Source organism: Meles meles, chromosome 11 (assembly GCF_922984935.1).
Source record: "Meles meles chromosome 11, mMelMel3.1 paternal haplotype, whole genome shotgun sequence".
Lineage (NCBI taxonomy): Eukaryota > Metazoa > Chordata > Mammalia > Carnivora > Mustelidae > Meles > Meles meles.
The window spans coordinates 4764283-4777449 of record NC_060076.1 but is presented as its reverse complement, the minus strand read 5'-3'; the positions used below and the strand labels follow the sequence as shown (position 1 = coordinate 4777449).

The window sequence follows — 13167 nt, the reverse complement described above, 5'->3', positions numbered from 1 at the left end:
ACTCATTCCGGACCCCCTAAATCCTCCACCCCCGTTTCGCCCCAACCCCCTCTCCTGGGCCTCCTCCTTTTTCCCTCTCCAGGGATCCCCTTCCCCTTCTCTTCCTGGGCCCCTTCTCCGGGCCCCAGTCCCAAGTTCCACCCGCTTCCCAGACCCCCTTCTCCCGGCTCCCTCCCGTAGCCTCCCCAGCCCCGATTCGGCCTTTACCCTTCCCCCTCAAGCCCCTTCCCCTCCCCAGTACGCCAGTCCCCCTTCTCCCGTACCTTTTCCCTTGCATCTCCCTGGGACCTCAGCCCCCTTTCTCCGGTGCCTCTCCCCACCCTCTCGTCTCCCGTGGACCCCATCCCCCACTTCTCCCGTGCCCGGCCCCGCCCCTCCCGGGATCCCAGCCCCTCCTTCTCCCGTGCCCCTCCCCCCACGTCTCCCCAGGACCCCAGCCCCCACTTCTCCCGTGCCTCCCCCCACCCACGCGCTGTCCGGCCCCGCTCCGCCTGGGCCCGGACCCCCGCACCCCCCCACCGCTCCTTCTCCCGTGCCCCTCCCCCCAGCCTCCCGGGACCCCTCCCCCTCCCCCCCCCCCGCCCGCTGCCCGTCCCCTCCCCTCCCGGGGCCCCTAGACCCCCCCCCTCAGGCCGGGCGGCGCGGCAGGGGGCGCTGCGCGGGCCGAGGCGCGGCTGCGGGCGGCGGCGGGAGGCGGAGGCCGGAGGAGGCGGGGGCGGCGGCAGGCGGGGGGCGGGGAGCCGAGCGCGAGAGGGAGGCGAGCGGCGAGACACTGGCTCCGAGGCTCCAGCGAGCGAGCGAGCGACGAGCGAGCCCGGGAGGGAGGGAGGGAGCGAGCGAGCGAGCAGCCGCGCCGCCGCCTCGCAATCCGCCGCCATCCCGCCGCCTCCGCGCCCGACCGCCGCCCGACCGCCATCGCCCGGCCCAGTCGCGCCCGCGGAACCAGACCAGGTGGGCCGGGGCGGCGCGGGGCGGCGCGGGGCGGGCCGGGGCCGGGGCGGCGGTCGGGCGCTAAGATGGAGGCGGCGCGGCGGCGCGGCCGGGCCGGGCTTTGTCTCGGCGGCGGCTGACTGACAGCGGCGAGCCCGGGCCCGGCCGCCCTCCGTCCGCGAGCGCCGCGCCGCCGCCGGGGGCTCGCCGGCCGGGGTGAGGGCGGGGGCCGCGGGGCCGGGCGGGGGGCGGCCTGGGGGGGGGGCGGCGGCGGGCTGGCCGGGCCCGGGCTCGCCATTGTTGTGCGGCGCCGCGCGGCCTGGGCGGGCGGCGGGGCCGGGGCTGCGGGGCTGCGGGGGCCGCCGCGTCCCGGGGGCCGCCTCCCGAGCGTCCAGGCCGGCGGTCCCGGGCGCCCCGCTGCTCTGGAAGTGGCCGGGGCGGCCTCCCCGCACCCCCGCCCCCCTTCTCTCCCAGGCCGACCTGCCCGGGCACCACCCCGAGCGGGAATCCCGGGGTCGGGGCGCCCCCCACGGCCGCAGGGCTGGGGAGTGGCGGGGGGCGCGGCGACCCCCCGGGGGCAGGGGGCTCGGCGCCGCCGACGGCCGCGGTTTCCGCGTGCGAGCGGCAGGATTATTTTCGAAATACTTAATGCTCAGTTACTGAGAATGTTTAATAATAAACAGGATGTCGCTGCTCGGGGCCTGCCAGATGGGGTTTTGTTGTTGTTGTTGTTGTTTTTTTTTTCCTCCTTCCCTTCTTTTTTCGTTTTTGTCCCTTCTCCCAAGTCAGAAACAGCACTATTGAGATCGTGGGCCTCTGGAGTGAATTTGCCTATACAAAACTGGAAGGTGGCTTTCTCTTCTCTCCCTCGCTTTCTGAATATCGTGGGAGGTCCGGGCCCACCTTTAGGCAAGAAGAGGAGGTGTTTTTCCAGGGGATGGTTAGCTTGGAGGAAGTGGGGAGAACGGGGGCTGGGGATGCTCTCAAGACTCTGTCATTTGCTAAATGGCTGCCAGGGAGGAACCTTCAGAAGCCTTTGGTTTCCAGGATTGTTAAATTAGCCCTGAGATTCCCCCCGCCCTTAAGATATTTTGTGCATTTTATGTGGCTTTATACATTATCCAGTTTGGTTTTTGGAACCATCCGTTTGAAGTCCTAGCGTGGTTTCCATCTGCAGCCTTCCGGCCCTGTGTACAGTGCTGTGTGGTGTAAGGGACTGGGAGGCCCGGGCTTTGGGGTGCAAATCCTGCTTCTGCCAGAGAAATCTAGGGTCCAGAGAGCCTTTGCTGGCATAAATAGTGCATTCTCCGCCTTGTAGGGTTGGGGCCATGGCGAAAGAGCTAGAAGAGCTTGGCACACAGTTAGTGTTTAATAGTTGTTTCTTCTGCTGCTGTTTCTGTACCTGCCATCAACCCCCTGGGATGGAATCCCGCCGCTGCGTTGCTACCCATAGGGCTGACCCGATCCAGCCCGTGGATGCCACAGGTGCTGGGCTAAGGCGCTCAGCCCATGGAACATCTCTCTCTGGGCCCTTGTTCATTCAGTGCTGGGCCTCTGTGGAGAGACAAGGACAGGAGAGAGTATCCCTTGGAGCCCCCCAGGAACTGGCTTGTGTGGTAATGTTACCACACAAGGGTCTGGGGGTGCCTGTCCCTTCTAAAGGCAGGTCTGCAGCTTGGCTGAAGGCAGTTCTAGAACAGTGGGAGATGCTGAGAACAACAAGCAGAGGCTGGGGACTCCTGCCTTTTGAGGATGACTGCTTTCCTTTGGGAATGGCAAATTATCACTTGGGGAGCCTGTGCTTGTTCGGGCAGGTGTCTCTTGGAGCCTGGATTCTGCTCCTTATTGGGTTACCTTATGCAAGTCCCTGAGCCACAACTCCTCCATCTGTCTGTAAAATGGGAATAATTAATGCCTTGCCTTGGGTATCTGTTGGGGCTCTTGTGAGCCTCACTTTCTGTTTGTGGCAAACTGCTTCTGTTCATAGGAGGGTGATGAAAATATATGTTGTTTTTGTTGATTGCCTAGTTTTCTGGTCCTTGCTCCAAATTCCTGATCTTTTTCTCCCGTTCCTCTGACTGATGGCCCTGTGACTTCCCCACCCTCAAATTCTATCCCTCAGAGATTTTTTTTTTTTTTTAAGATGTTATTTCTTTGACAGACAGATCACAAGTAGGCAGAGAGGCAGGCAGAGGGTGTATGTGTGTGTGTGGGGGGGGAGCAGTCTCCCCGCTGAGCAGAGAGCCCAATGTAGGACTCCATCCCTGGACCCTGGGATCATGACCTGAGCTGAAGGCAGAGGCTTTAACCCACTGGGCCGCCCAGGTGCCCCCCAGCTGATATTTTTATATCACGATGACTACTTAATGCCTGGAAGCACTGGACTGGCCTAGAACAGCTAGGCTGCTCACGGTGTTTATTGGCGAGCATAGCAGGGACTGAGGCTAACACAAGGGAAATTGACCCCAGTCTTGGTGGCAGGTGAGGGCTGAGACCCAGGCCACACCTGTAGCTTGTTTGTAAATGTCCCTGGGGACCCTCTCTTGGTCTGAGTGATTCTGTAATCTGCTGGGCATTTGTTTTGGTGCATTTTGACATTCCCACAACCATCTTGGTTTTGTTGTATTTTCTTAAAACCTCCTCGGAACCTCCTCCAGGCCCACTGGCTGTGGAACTGAGACGTCTTAGCGGGGCCATGTCACCCTGTCAGTGTTCCCAGCTTCCTGCCTCTTGGCCCTTTTTTTCTATCTGCTTTCATTCTGGCCAGGTCTGGCTCTGGACTGTTTTTTAGCTGGTTTGTTAGGAAAGGAGAAGAATACACTGCCCTTCCCAGCAAGCTTTTGGTTTACCTGTGAATTTTCAGTTTTCCAAGGCTGCACGGAGAGGCCTTATTTCAGCTCGCTGTGGGGTGGTGGGGGGAGGGAGGCTGCTGCTTACAGTGGCCTGGGTCCTCTCCCATCTCCTTGGAGCCCAGATGGGTAAAGAGCCTGGGGAAGGGAGAGCCAGAAAACCCTGGGAGAGTGGAATTTCAGGAATGGCAAGTCAGAACTAGTTCCAGCACGGTCTGCTGGCCTGGCCTGGCCTGGCCTGGCCGAGGGATTTTTGTTAGGCCTGCTCACCATCCCCCACCCACTTTTAAATTTCAGTTCTCTTTTTTTGCAAAGGATTATTTTATTGTACTTTAAAGCTTTTTTTTTTTTTTTTAGCTTGCACAAAGTACTGACTCATGTTGCTAATGGCTGTATGCTGGTTCTGTGTCTCATTATTCTACCATTTAAGATTGATCATTTCTATGTTGGTTTCTGTTTCAAACCAGACGAGGACAGGTGGGCTAGCGCGGTGTATTTCTAAATTTGATAATGAGGCTTCTCTGCCGTCAGGCACTTGTATCTTGTTGTGGTTTGGCAGATACCAGATAGGATCTGTCTACCCTGGATTTTAAAGCAGTATCCTCCCCTTGAAATAGAAAATTTCCAGCAGAGATCTGTTGGGCTTTATGCTCTGAATCTCATATCTTGGTCAGGCCTAACTAGACTGTCTGCTTTTCAAGTCATGACTCAATTTCTTTCTTAAGAAAGTCCCATTTAAAAAAAAAAAGTCCCATTTTTTCTGGGTCTTGTATAACCTTAAGAACCTTTGGTCTGTCATTTGGACAAAGAAAGGGATCGCCTGTGGTGCTCGGGGCGGCGGTGGGGGGGGGGAGGTGAAAGAAGGTGAGATTTCTGATGAAATAAAATTGGTTATGACAAGCTTTTAGGTTTTAAAGGTGCCATTTGGACCAGGCCTCCTCACCTGGGAGCTCCAAACCCCCAGCTCCCCTGTCGGTGGTACAGGTCATTGTCTCTCTGGCGGGCCTGCGGGGAACCTGCGCACCCAGAGGGAGGCTGCCTGTGTGACTCAAGCCGGGAGTCTTGCTTGAGCCTTGTCGTTCACTATACTTGACTGTCATCCGAGGCTGGGTTGTGCCCAGAAGATGCCAGCAGCGACATGGGCTGCCTGCAGAGGGAGTGGCGGGAGTCGGGGCGCAGAGTGAGGTCGATCTTGATCTTAACTTGCTGGTGTCTTTCACGGTCTCTCTGAGAGTACTTCCTTCCGCTCCCACCTCTGCAGCTGGTTTTGTAGCTGTGCTCTGTATCCTTTCCTCCTCCTCCGAGAGACCCATTGGCCTTTTCCTCTTGGTGGCGTTGCAAAAGCAGTGATTTTATTGATTTTCGAAGTCCTTGTCCTGCGGCAGGTGCCCTGGAGCACGTGCTCTTTGCCGGGCACCGCACAAGGCTCGTTACAAGTGTTTTTCCCTATTCGTAAAAGTAACCTTTTTACTGGGAAGGAAACTGAAAAATAGTGAAAAGAATAAAGATAAAAATACAAATATAAATCTCCTGTAAGCTCACCATCCAGAGAGAACCACCGTAAAGGCCGGTGTATTTCCTTTGAGTATGTGTGTGTTTTTTCAAAATTAGTAAACTACTGTATGTACCGCTCACAGTTTATAGTTCTTAACATTATAGGGTATTTTCCTAATACTGTTATTTTTAAGTAAGCTCTCCGTCATGACCTCATGAACTTGAACTCATGACCTCCGAAATCAAGGGTCGCATGCTGTACCCACTGAGCCAGCCCGGAGCCCCCAAAATATATTTTAACAGTTGTGTAATTGCTTTATATGGGTATGCCATGATTTATTGAATCCTCTTTTGTTAGACATTTGAACTGTTGTTACCCACTTCTTGTAAACAGATTTTTAGGGCGCATCCTGGCATGTACATCTTGGGGTACATTGCTGATTATTTCCTGTGAGGGCATTTGCAGAGCAGGGAAAATGCAGGCTCCTTCTGCAGTCCTTTTTGGCACACAGTGGGTTTTCGCCTTCGGCCCTTGTCACTTTGGACTCCAGCCTTGTCTCCAGGGTGGGTCCCTTCCTGGGCCACTAAGTTCTGAGTATCTCGGGCCAGGCTGTCTCAGTCCTAGCTACGCCCCCTGCTGAGTGAACCCTGAAGTCTTGCTCCATTGACCGAGATGAGTCTGAGCAAGTGTCTTGACTTAAACAGTTGCTGTTCTGGGGACACAGAGATGTGAATGCCACACTTGGGTTCCTTGGGAGCTCACGGTCCAGTGGGGAGAAGGCAGGCACCTCCTTAAGGAGGCCTTTGGGAACGTCTCAACCTGACTTTGTCATCACCCTCCCATGATCCTTTCCTCGCCTCTGTTGCGTTTCTTTGTAGTTCTTTTCACCGCTTCTATTTCTTTGAGAGAGAGGTAGAGTGTGAGTGGGAAGGAGAGGAAGAGAGAATCTGAAGTAGACTGCCTGCGCCAAGCCCATGATGGGGCTCGATCTCACAACCCCAAGATCATGACCTGAGCTGAAAGCGAGAGTCGGATGCTCAACCAACCGAGCCACCTAAGTGCCCCTTTTCACAACTTTAAATACGCTTTTTTAAAACAATATTTTGTAGTAGAGTATACATAGGTTTATCATTTTTCCCCAAAGGTTTATTTATTTATTTGTCAGAGAGAGAGCACGCACACGCACAAGCAGGGGGAGCGGGGCAGAGGGAGAAGCAGGCTCCTCACTGAGCAGGGAGCCTGATGCGGGCTCGGTCCCAGGACCGTGGGATCAGGACCTGAGCTGAAGGCAGACGGCTAATGGACTGAGCCACCCAGGCCTCTCTAAGGTTTATCATTTTCACTGTTTTTAAGAGTACCAGTTCAGTGACCTCACATGCATTCACAGGGTGGTGCAACCGCCGTCCTTCTCCAGAACTTCATCACCTTCCCAAACTGAACCTGTACCCGTTGAACACAGATCCCTCATTCCCCTTCCCTCAGCCCCTGGCAACCGCCATCTCCTCTCTCTCTCTCTCTCTCTCTCTCTCTCACTCTCTATAAGTGGAATCATACAGTGTTCACGCTTTTGTGTTTGGCTTTTTTCACATGCTGTTTTCAAAGTTCATCCATGCTGTAGTAGGTGTTAGGACTCCATTCCTTTTTCCGACTGAACAGTACTCCATACCCCATTCCACGTATCGCAGTGTGTTTGTCCGGTCATCTGTCAGTAGATGACAACTTTTTTTTTTTTTTTAAAGATTTTGTTTATCTGTTTGACAGAGATCACAAGTAGGCAGAGAGGCAGGCAGAGAGAGAGGGGGAAGCAGGCTCTCTGCTGAGCAGAGAGTCCGATGCAGGGCTCGATCCCAGGACCCTGAGATCATGACCTGAGCCGAAGGCAGAGGCTTAACCAACTGAGCCATGCGGGTGCCCCTAGATGACAACTTATAAATGCCCTCTTGCCCTTGTTTATTGACTGACACGGGAGGGAGTGTGGGCCACGAAGCAGAATTCTATTTCTTCCTGGGGCTGACCGTGCTCAGTGTCTGGCAGGGAGGGTGCCCGCGTGCAGAAGGGGTGGCGGAGCTGCGAGGAGGCTCTCGTGGAAGTGTGCGGAGGAGTCAGGGCCACTCAGCCTGGGTAGGTGACGGAAGGTCCTGGAACATGTACCCGACTTGAAGTCAGCGCCTGTTGGGGCTCCTGGCTGGCTCAGTCAGTGGAGCATGTGACTCTTGATCTCAGGGTTGTGAGTTTGAGCCCCACGTTGGGTGTAGAGAGGCTTAAAAAACAAAATCTTACAAAAAGAAAGAAGCATCTGTTGAAAATAGTATGCCAAGCCCTGGGGTGTATAAAGTGTGTTTCTAAGTTGAAATCAGAAATGTGTGGGCTGCAGTAGAAAGCCTGTGGGTCAGCTTGCTTTCCGGAGTGCTGGAGCCCTTTGGATGGGAACCTGTTGTGTGAGTACTCTGCCGCGGCTGGTCCCAGCCTGGGGGAGGGCAGGTAGGACTTGGGCCCTGGGAAGCCGGAGGTGACTCTCCCACCGACCTTGGAGATCACCTTGGAGATCGTATCCTTGTGTAGAATGATGGGATGCATTTCTGCAGGACCAACTGGAAAAAGGAGGTCATCCCGGCCGCTCTCTCCAGGGCTCCTTTGTGTCTCCCCGAGCTTTTTTCGGCAGGTGTTGTTTACGCACAGTGCAGAGCTTCAAGAACTGCTCTGTCCTGGGCCGCTCGGAAACGCATGCCTGTCTGGGAGGGGGGCCTGTCCCTGCCGCCTGGCTGACCTGCTGTGCGGGTGAATGGGCTGAGTGTTCACGAGCCGCTGGGGACAGTGGAAACCTTGTCCTCGAGCAGAAAGTGGATTTTCTTCTGATATAAAATTAATTGCAAAGGTATACATACTCATTAAAAGCAAGAAAAAAACAAGTGTATGGAGAAAAAAATGAAAGCTCTTTCCTCCAGCTTCCCAGGCAGTAAGTACTGTTTATAGTTGGGCTTGTTTATCCTCCCAGACTCTGGATGTGCGTGTAAATGCGGCCCTTTGTAGGTAGGCTTCTAGAACACAGAGATGGGATCACACTGCTTTTTCTTGTACCACAACATGCATTTTTAAACGTGTCAAGAGAATTTTTTCGTATTAATATATACAGATTTATCACACTTTCAGTGTTTTTTTAAAATAATATTTATTAAGTTTTAAAAAATCTACAAGTGTATGAAGAAAAGAACCCCAAAGTAATTTATAATTCCACGGCCCAGATATTTCCAGTTTACTTTTTAAAAAAGGTAGAGGGGGCGCCGGGGTGGCTCAGTCGTTAAGTGTCTGCCTTCGGCTCATGATCCAGCATCCTGGGATTGAGCCCCGCATTGGGCTCTGATGGGCTCCCTGCTCAGCGGAGAGCCTGCTTCTCCCTCTCCAGCTCCCCTCTGCATGTGTTCCCTCTCTTCACTGCCTCTCTCTGTCAAATAAATAAATAGAATCTTTTTTTTTTTAAAAAGGTAGTTAGGGGTGCCTGGGTGGCTCAGTGGGTTAAGGCCTCTGCCTTCGGCTTGGGTCATGATCCCGGGGTTCTGGGATCGAGCCCCGCATGGGACTCTCTGCTCAGCGGGGAGTCTGCTTCCCCCTCTCTCTGCCTGCCTCTCTGCCTACTTGTGATCTGTCTCTCTGTCAAATAAATAAATAATCTTAAAAAAAGGTAGTTAGAAAATTTAAGGTGTGTTAAAAGGTGTAAAGGGCTCTCTTTCAGTCTCTCTGCAGAGAAAGCGCTATGAGAAGTTTCTTGTCATTCCTTCCAGAAAAGAAAAATGGTGCACATTATCCTCACACGCGCATTTATATTCTTAAAGCATGCTTCCCTTTGCACGTAATAAAATGCTCTGCGACGGTCTCTCCGACGGATTACGTCATCTGGTTAGCAATTGCAGAGAGTACTTTGTGCATATACTTGACTTAACCTCTTTCCTACTGATGGACATCTGGGCTGTTTCTGATTTTTGGATGTTACACAATTTTGGTAAAATTCTGCCAGATTTTTCTTGAGAAACATATAATTTGTGTATAATAGCGTGTGAGGGTTTCTGCGGCATGGACTCTTCCACTTGGCTGGCATTTTGGTAAGAATTCTGCTGAATAACTTCTGAAAACTGTCCATTTATAAACAATAGTATACGAGAGAGTGTTTCTGGACCGTGGACTTCACTGAATGAGTGGACTTTACGCATCATTTTGGATGAGCTTGTTTCCCAGATCAAAGGCACTTAGTGTTTCGGGCTTGCGGCAGTCGGGGTAGGATCCTGGATTTTGTTTTGGGAGCGGCATTTACGGTGGTCTGGAGGCTTGGAGAGGCGGCCGTGGCAGGAGGTGCTCTCCCTGGGGGAGGGCCAAGAGGGGCTTGTGGGGAGAGGCACAGGTAGCCTGTTGGCACAGGTGTTTACTTCCAGCCTTTGCACACCGGAGCCTAGTCTCTCTGGAGGTTTCCGAGGCTCCCATTTTGCAGCCCTTGGTGGGTTTTTGCTGTTAGTATTTCTTGCTGTGTGGGACTTACTTGGAGGCCAACCCTCTGTTGCATTTCCTGATCACGGCTGTCGTGCACGTCTGCTCAGCCTCTCAGCCTGTTCTACCCCTTGGCCTCTCGGCCCTGTCTTTCCCCATCTGGTTGTTCCAGGAAATCATGCCTCCTGGGTGACGTGGCCGCAGAGCTGAAACCCCTGGAGATGCCCGGATGATATTTCATCAGGCCAGGTGGGGAAGGATTTGTGCTTTGTTGAGAGAAAGTGCCCGGCGGGGGTGCCGTTTGGGATGGTGGGCCTCTGGCCCTGGAGGGTCGGCATCCTTAGCTTGACCTGGGAGAAGTCACCAGCAGAGGGGGCGTGCCTGGCCCCCTCCTACTCCTTTCCTGATGGGGGGCGGTACCCCTTGGCTTTGAGGTCCACTGCCTTCTTCCTGGTTGAACCCAGGTTCAGCCGCTTGCGAGCTGGGTGGTTCAAGGTGGTTTCATCTTTCAGAGTCCCTGTTCTCCTTGTCTGCAAAACATGGCAGTAACGCCTTCCTCCTGGATGGGGCAAAGCCTTCAGCAGGTTGCTCGCCAAAGTGTTTCTAAGGTACCTGGCGCTAGGCAAGCAGGCTGGCGATAAACAGTAGCTATTCCTGGTTCCTGGGTGCAGCGCCAGCCGAGGCCTGGGGGTTTGGCGTAGGCAGGCGTATACACTTGGGGCTCATTTGTTGACTAGATGTTAGTGTTTCTAATAGTGTGCTGGGCCCTGTGCTACATGCAGAAGACTGAGACCCAAATCATAGGGCCCCCGCCGTCACCTCCAGGAGCTGAGACCCCCTGACCAGGGATCTCCCGGAGCGGCAGGGGCATCAGAGCACTCTGCCGTCCTTCTCTCTGTCCGAGGGAAATACCACCTTGCTGGGGTGTTGGGTTACTTGCTGCCGCCCTGTGCCGAGTCCCTGCTATTCCTGGAGAAGTTCGGGTCAATATGTTGAGTAAAGAGGAGTGTGTTCAGGTAGTTGATGGGTGCAAGGCAGGCTCTGCAGCGTGCTGGCCTATGACCCTGGCTCCCCCCGACTGGGCACCGGGCAGACGGGAGTGTTCATTTCCGTGCCTCACATCTGCTTGCAGTAGGGGCTTCAACAAGCGGAGTACAGCCTTTGAGCCTCTGTTTCCTGCCGGATGGGATGAAACCTGCCTTAGAGTGTTTGCTGTGACTGTGGCCCCTGCTCAGCTCAGAAACAAGGCAGAGCGTTGATTCTGTGTTGCTCAGTTTACCCAGACCTTAAAAGCAATGTGTCAGTAACCATACAGGCTTGTTAAAAAAACCCAAACACTCCAGAAGTGCACAAAGTAGAAAATGAGTCATTTCATTCTGTCTCCTGTCCCTTTTTCAGATCAAGAGATGAGTGCTGTCTTGAGAACAGTTTTGTTTTCCTCTAATGGGAATGCTTTAGCTCTGCATATGAATTTTAAGTGACCGCTGGAAAACAGGAGACAGGGATTTTATAGGCACTTTTTTTTTTTTTTTTTCCTGAGAGAGAGACAGGGGCGGGGAGAGGGAGGGTGGGGTGAGGAGCAGCAGAGGGAGAAAGAGAGATAAGAGAGAGAGAAGATTCTTAAGCAGGTTCGCTCAGCTCAGGGCCAGACACAGGGCTCGCTCCAGCAGGGCTCGATCTCAGGACCCCGAGATCATGACCTGAGCCGAAATCCAGTCGGCAGAGTTGGGCACTTAACTGACTGGACCACCCAGACGCCCTTATCGGTATATCTTCATGCCAATAAAGACAAGTAAAAGCCATTTGACTTTACATATGCTTCCCCAGCATTGTCTCTGGGTCCTTTCTTGTTCTCTTAAGGAATAAAAAAGGCCGTCCCCTCGTTCTTTGCCACTCTGGATGAGTCATGACGCTGTGGGGATCGCCGTTGGTGGCGGCAAAGAGCCGCTGTAACCAGCGCGTGCAGCCCTGCCCGGGGTCTTCGGGCCATAGGGCTTGGTGTCGTCCCCAGAGTGGGGGGCAGAGTCGGCCGTGTACTCTGGGACGGGAGGGAGCCCGTCTAGGGTAGGGAGCGGCACAGTGTGGTGTGTGAGGACTGGTGGGGGAGACGATGGGGTGGCGAGGGGGCCGCAGGATTGTGAGAAGAGAGTCCATCAGCCCGGGTCACAGTGCTGTTTAAGCATAACAAGTGAGCAACGTTGGTGTGTTTCTACCTGTGGTGCAGGCACGGGCGCCCGTGAAAGCCCCTGGGAACGCTGGTCCCTTATGTTCGGGTTCTTCCTTTTTGTTACTTCGCACATTGGTGGCCCAGTGGCGGTCATCTTCCTGGGTTCCTGTAGCGTCCGAGGCTCCCCGGAACGAATAGCATGTGGGTTCCAGGGTCTGGTCCTTTGGGCTCCTTGGAGATCGTTTAAACCAACTCGGTCCTTTTAGGCCCCCCTGCCTTCAGCGCGTGTAGGTGAGTTAATTTACTTTCATCAAAGAAAAGGTGGATTTTGGGGGGGTGCGTTGTTGCCGAACCGTCTCTGTGAGCAGATGCCCCAGCGCCTGGGGCTCGGTGTATGTGACAGGACGGGCTTGACGGCAGAGGACAGAGTGACCTCAGCCCGTTCTTCCTTCACCTGGGGCCTCCACGCCAGGACAGTAGGACTGCCCCTTCTGCAGTGGTGAGGATGGTCCTCCGTGCGGTGGTGGCCCGCAACCCCGCAGGCCTGGTGCACCTGCTGGGCTGGTTAAAGGGCACCTTTCCCTCCAGGTGCGGTGCCGTGTTGCCCGGGAGTCTCCTTTGGGGCTTGTCAGGAAGTCCCTGTGGCCTCTTTTCTGCCTGCTCCCGGTGGGCCCCGGGAGTGCGGTGGTCGGAGGAAAGGCTGGAAGATGGGGCCTTGTTTAGTTGTGAGTGGCTGTTGGAGGGCGTCTGCCCTTTGTCCTTCACCTGGGGGAGGGTCTGGGGTCTCCTTCCAGCCTTTCGGTTCCTTGGGCACAAACGAGAAATATGCTTCATAGAAATGTCAGTCCGCAGATGCTGGCCCACGTGTGTCCACGAACACGTACCGGGAATTTGGTTGTAGCATTGTTTGTCGTAGTACACAGTTGGAAGTAACTTTTCCTTTTAAGCTTTGGTTTATTTATTTGAAGGTGGGGGACACAAGCAGGGGGAGGGGTAGACAGAGCCGGACAAGCTGACTTCCCGCTGAGCTGGGGCGCCTGCTGCAGGGCTCAGTCCCAGGACTCTGAGATCATGACCTGAATCCAAGTCACGGGCTTAACTGACTGAGGTCCCCCCCCCCCTGCCGGGCGCCCACAGTTGGCAGGAATTCCTACATCTCTCCGTAGGGCAGTGGGTAAACGTGGCACAGTTAGGCAGGGAAATACTAACTGGAGGCCTTCAAAGGGATGAGGAGGATTGGTATATTATTT

At 54.4% G+C, this 13167-nt stretch overlaps 1 protein-coding gene across 8 annotated transcripts in view; it reads left to right on the top strand.

Annotated features, from left to right (window-relative positions):
* Positions 1-774: 774 nt before the first annotated feature.
* The window catches only part of PRRC2B (proline rich coiled-coil 2B), an 88757-nt gene continuing 76364 nt past the window's right edge, over positions 775-13167 (top strand). For 6 of the 8 annotated variants that reach the window (XM_046023628.1, XM_046023633.1, XM_046023631.1 and 3 more), the window contains exon 1: positions 776-951. The gene's annotated coding sequence lies outside the window, so the exon portion shown is untranslated. Of the gene's footprint in view, positions 952-13167 lie in introns of all 8 variants that reach the window. The other 2 variants (XM_046023632.1, XM_046023634.1) reach the window with 2 other exon arrangements.